Genomic DNA, 6,000 nt, shown 5'->3' with positions numbered 1-6,000 from the left:
ATGAAGCCCACGGGTAGTAGGAGCCCAAGGTAGGAAAAAAGTTTTTCGGGGTCCCTAAAAAAAAGGGAAACGGGGTCATCAATTGGAGCATGTGGAGCCCAAACGAGACTGAAATGGGTTAATAAGGCAGGGGCTTACCACAAGTAATGCAGAAAATATTTCAGAGCCCAAATTTGTCTAAGAAGAAGTTGTCATTCTACACGGGCGCTGTAATGGAGACAGTGTATATATCAGTTTACAAAATGGAGCAAAGTGAACGGGGGAGGAAGGGGAGCAGGACGGGGAGTACACTTACTTGCAAGTTCAACGACCGCACAAATCGATGGCGTTCCAGCCGGCGCTATACCTTAGCGCATGCGTCCTAAAACCGGGACGAAGTTGAGCGCCTTTTTAAAGGGCGTGCTATGTAAGGGGCGTGATTAGTCAATTACCGCATTTGGAAGGGTGGCGGAATCCACACGGGGGGGCGGGTGAATCCTGCTTCGGGCCATGACACATTTAAAATGGCGCACTGCGAGAGATTTCACTAAGACTTAGTTAGGGAATCTGTGGAGGGGGACTACTTGTCTGAGTCAACATTCAAATGAAGGTCCAGCAAGGGTCTGGAAGAATCAAACGTGAATGGCACTAAACAAGTACCAAAGGATTATACCGCGAAATTAGCATAAATCTAAGTAGCATCAATAAGCGGTCACCTGTATAGGTGGGGGCAGGTCCTATATAGGTAGAGGGAGCATAATTGGAACTGTGAAGTACTTAGACCTATAGAGTCAGGGGTGTTAAACAACAGGTGGCTGCGGGATCTAGATGGAAACAGTTAAACTTAATGGCACCTATAGCGTTAGAGTGTTCAATAGCTAAACGGTGTGGGAGCTGGATTAACACAGTTACAGTCAAAAATAATGCATACCTTGTTAAAGTTTAAAAATGTCACTGAGTTCGTTCAGGCCTGATGTTGCCGTATCGAATTTAACTATAAGGAATGCCTCTCTTTTGGACAGTTTAAGATTCCAGTCGCCTCCTCGAGGATCTTTTTCAACTCTGGATATCACTGTCCACCTCAGGTCATCTATTTGATGTTGCATACATGTCCAATGATGAACCAATGGGGCATTTTCCACTTTTCTTTTTAATCTCGATTTGTGCTGGGAAATGCGTTGACGGACCTCTTGGTTTGTCTTTCCTATGTATAGGCTTTGACAAGGGCACTTTATACCATATACTACAAACTTTGTTTTGCAGTTGCTGAAGGCATCGTGCTTCCATGAGATTCCATTATGCTGGAATAGAGACCCTTCAAGTCTGGATTCGCAGCAGAGACAGGTACCACATTTGTGGTGTCCTGTCACAGGGGGCATTCCCATCATTTGGCGTAGTGTTGGTTGTATAGGGGCTGGCATCGCCGCTCGTACTATGTGGTTGGCTACGCTACTTTCCTTCTTGAAGGCAAAGAGGGGGCGTTCTTTTAAACTGGCATCTAAGTTCTTTACTAGATGCCAGTTTTGTCCAATAACCCGTTTAAGCTTGTTGGCATTAGGGCAAAAAGTGGTGACACACACTTGTCGTTTCAAATTAGACTTGTTTTTACGTTCTAAAAGTGTCTCTCTGGGGGTCCACTGGGCTCTCCTCATGCAGTTTTTAACCAGTTTTTTGGGGTACCCTCTATCACAAAGTTTAGATACCAGGTTCTTGGCATGGTGATGGTAATCCTCATTATACGTGCAATTTCTGCGTACACGCAGAAACTGCCCGTAGGGGAGGTTTTCCTTGAGACTTCTAGGATGATTGCTGTCAAACATTAGAGATTTGTTTCGATCAGTGGGTTTTATGAATAAAGTGGTCGCCAGTTTGCCTGCTTTGGGGAACACCTCTACATCAAGAAATGCAATTTTGGTGGTTGACTGTGCGAGGCTAAATTTTATTTCCAATGTCCTGGAGTTTAGCCATTGGTGGAACAAGGACAAGTTGTCACTACCTCCTGTCCACACCATGAACACAGCATCGATAAATCGAAGCCAGGTCCCGATATGTTGGTGGAATGGGTTGTTGTTATGTATGTAGGTGTTCTCATACATAGACATAAAAAGTACTGCTAGCTCCGGTGCAAAGGGGCAGCCCATGGCTACCCCTTTGACTTGATAGTAAAACTCCTTGTTGAAGCAAAAATAGTTTTTCTTTAATGCAAAAGATGCGAGATCTACAAGGAATTTAGTTGGTACTCGGGTGGGCCGGGGTCTGGAATCCAAAAAGAAAGTCAACACTGCCACTGCTTCATCCTGGGGAATCTGAGTGTACAGGAACGTCACGTCTAAGGTGACCAGGGTGTCCCTATTTTCACAGTAGTTGATTGTCTCTAATTTATTAATGAAGTCTGTAGTGTCCTGTAAATAGGATACCACCTGGCTCATGAATTCTTTGAGGAAACAGTCTACGTACTTGGCAATTGGCTCAAGCAAAGAACCACATCCTGCCACGATGGGTCTGCCTGGCGGATGGTCTTGGCTCTTATGAATTTTAGGAAGTACGTAGAACATGGGTGTTTTTGGGTGTTTAATTTGTACGCATTCCAGTTCTTTAGGACCAACAAACCCTTGCTCGAAGCCTTCTTGTATTAAGGTGAACAGTTCATTCTGGAGCTCAGAAGTTGGGTCTTTTCCTATTTTTCGATAGCAACTAGGATCATCTAGTTTATTCATCACTTCAGCAGTGTAGTCATTTACATCCCATACCACTATACAACCGCCTTTATCGGCCTGCTTGATTATGATAGTGGTATCATTTTTTAGATTGTTGAGGGCAGTCATTTGATTTTTAGTAGTATTGAATTTAACAAATTTTCTTTCCTGTTCCATAGCTGAGATGGCAGACAGGACACTTTTTTCAAAGGTTATTAGTTTTTTCGGAATCTTGTTAGCTGGCGGGCAAAAGGTAGATCTATTTCTTAGACCCGTAACTTCAACAGAGTTGTGGGTCGTGCTTTCACTGAAGAATAGGGTGAGTCTCAACTTTCTGCAGAATTCGATGAATTCAGATTTCATCTTGACAAAATCTGTCCTTTTGGACGGGACAAAAGACAGCCCCTTCGCCAGGATACTTTCCTCTTCCTGCGTGAGGATTTTTTTAGAGAGGTTAAAGATGGGTGATGCTCCTAGCTTTTGTAGTGTTGGCGGCGTGTTTTCATTTCCCAGGGGGTTGTGTATCTCACCCTGCCCCTGGGGCGTGTCTGGCCTCTCGATAAAAAAGAACTTGGTGATTGATTCTGCTGTTGTTGATTGGAATTCCAGTTACGGTTCCTATTGGGATGATTATATTTGCCACTTGTATCACTGTCTGTCCCCGATGATGACGTATCTGAGAACGAAATAAACTGTTTTCTCGATCTCCCTTGATTATCTGGGAGAAAGCGTCTTGATTCTGCTTTTGAGTAAAAGTCTACCTGTAAATATGGATATATATTATCCAGTGAGAAACTTTTTTTATCTTTCTCAAATTGGTTAGTCTTCTGTGTAATGGTGTAGTCTTTAAATTCTTGTATCTCTTTTGCCACCTTGTCTAACAATGCCTTTGCATCAGCTATAGTGGGATTAGTGCTAATTTCAGCTTCTAATTTAGCAATTTCAGCTAGTTCTTCTTTAGAAATTCTTACGGCTGTCTCAACTGTTAGGACCATAAGGTCCCTACTGCATTTGGTTTCAATCAGCGAGAAACCTTTTTTGAAAATTGGGTCCTCAGTAAAAATTGTAGAATTGGGGCACAGTTGAGCTACTTTGCTTCTGCATGGTGGAGGTTGCCATTTTGGTTGATGGAGGGGCAGAGCCTCACATCAAATTTTCTTGGCATGTGTCTATGTGTTTTGGTTCCTTGCGTAGTCGGGACCAGAAGCTGAACCCCGGTTTGTGTTCTGCTGAGCCTAATCCCATAGTGTACCTTCAACGGTCTGTGTGCCACCTCTCTTTGTTGGCATTTAGAGCAGCTTGCCAAAGCTTTTCTCTAAATATTGTCATCTGGGGTTAATGGAGCAGAGCCTATCATCAATGAGTAGCAGAGGTCGAAAGTTCATTGAAGTATGGAAACTGTGATCCTGAGAGCAATGGGATGGGGCAGGGTCAAAGGGGTGGCTAAAAAGAACAAAATATGATGTAACTATTTTGTTGGTTTTTCATCTTCAGGTAACTGTATATAAAATAACGCACACCTTAAATGAAAAATAAATGCGAGTTAAACTTAGCAGTGAGCGACACACTATTTTATGTTATGAACCCTTCACATGGTTAATGTAATCACTACTCACGTTTAGACCCACAGAATTGAATTCTGGTTGGTGCAGTGGGAAATAGAGACTTGTGTTTTTTTAGTGTTATGAGGTCCCGATCTGTGACAGAAAGCACTGTGAATATGTAAGTCATTATTTTAAGATTGCATTACACACAGTATAAGATAGGCTGCCACAAAATGCTCTAACAAGGTTTAGGTTTAAGCTTGAAAAGGAGTTTCTAAAATATAGATTTTAGTAGTACACTGAACCCACTGTAAACATTTTTTATAACTGTCTACACAGGTTAGCTGGAAACACCCTTGCAATACCATTAAAAAAGAACACATCTTTGTCCACGCTAAACTTCTACTGAACTCCATTAATTAAAGCCAATAACGACTTCCAAGAAGCCTTTACATTTGCAGATTAACCAATTACACACCTTTACTTTTGTTCAGGCAGCAGGTATCCTGGCAGGCCGGGCAGGCCGGACAGGTCTGCTTCTTGTTTAGCTGCCTGCCACTCCCTGAACTTCAAAGCACTGGAGACTCCTTCTTATCCGTTTCAGCTGAGGCATCTCAACTTTAGGAATTAACCGTCCTGGGTCTTTTAAGAAAAAGAAGGGGAATTGTTTTTGTAAAATTAAAAAAGTATGAGCACATCGTGCCCTTTCGATCTTGCCCACCTCTAGTGAGTAGAAGCAAGTGCCACAAACAAGAACACATTTGTCAACACTTCAATTGGGCTGATACTCACAGGCACTTTGTGCCAGCACTTCAGAATTTTCTCCCCATGAGTACCGGAACTTTTCCTTGACAACGGAGAATAATGAACTTTTGCAGTTGGAGTGGAAAAGGCGGGGCTGTGAGCAGGCTCTGCAGTGTGGGTAGGTCCTGCGGATAGAAGGGTTTTAAGAGATGAGCGTGTCTACCCATCACTTTGTCAGCTGAGGATGGAGGGATGAGGCAACCTGCCCAGAACAGATGTAATCAAACAGCAGATGTTAGAAAGAGCAGTGGCAGCACCATATCATATTAAAATAAAGTATCAAATGTGTGTGGGTGTGTGTGTCCACCCATTTCTCAGTTTTCAACACTGGTAAAATGCTGATTCTTGACATAATGGTGGTAAATTATTGGCAGGATGTGAGAATCCACTGCATAATTCCCATCTTGAGGAATGCTGGCCCTGGCATAAGGTTGGAAATCTTTTCAACCTGTAGGTATCCATTATATGATGCCAATGTCTAGAAAACGCTGCCTATTGCATTGTGCTGGTCCTTTTTGGAATGCATCTCCCTCCACCTCACAACCCAAGCACACCATCTGCGGTATCCCTCAAGGCTCATCCCTCAGTCCAACCCTCTTCAACACATCTACATGACACCACTCAAAGACAACGCCAAAACCCATGAAACCGACATCATCTAGTTTGTTGATGATAGGAAACAGGGAGGGAGCACACTCCTGACCTCTTAATCGGGTCGCCCCTTCGCATTGTGGTCAATGCAGTTCGTACACCTCAGGATAAAATTCGTGGGTATAACACCAAGTTGGTGCAAGCAGGTGCTAGTATCTGTTGTCTCTAGACGCGAGACATGGCTCGCGTTTCTGGATAATATCCGTCATCAGTAGAGATAAATCCGGGGTGGTTAAGAGGCTGCAAACAATCCAGGCTTCGTTGCCTCTCGGGCGCGGAGGTGCATCGCCTACGGCTCGTCAGCCAAGGAGGCTCGAGGGAGCCCC

The sequence above is a fragment of the Lissotriton vulgaris genome, chromosome 3_1 (genome assembly GCF_964263255.1).
Source record: "Lissotriton vulgaris chromosome 3_1, aLisVul1.2, whole genome shotgun sequence".
Classification (NCBI taxonomy): Eukaryota; Metazoa; Chordata; class Amphibia; order Caudata; family Salamandridae; genus Lissotriton; species Lissotriton vulgaris.
This window is presented reverse-complemented; position numbering follows the sequence as displayed.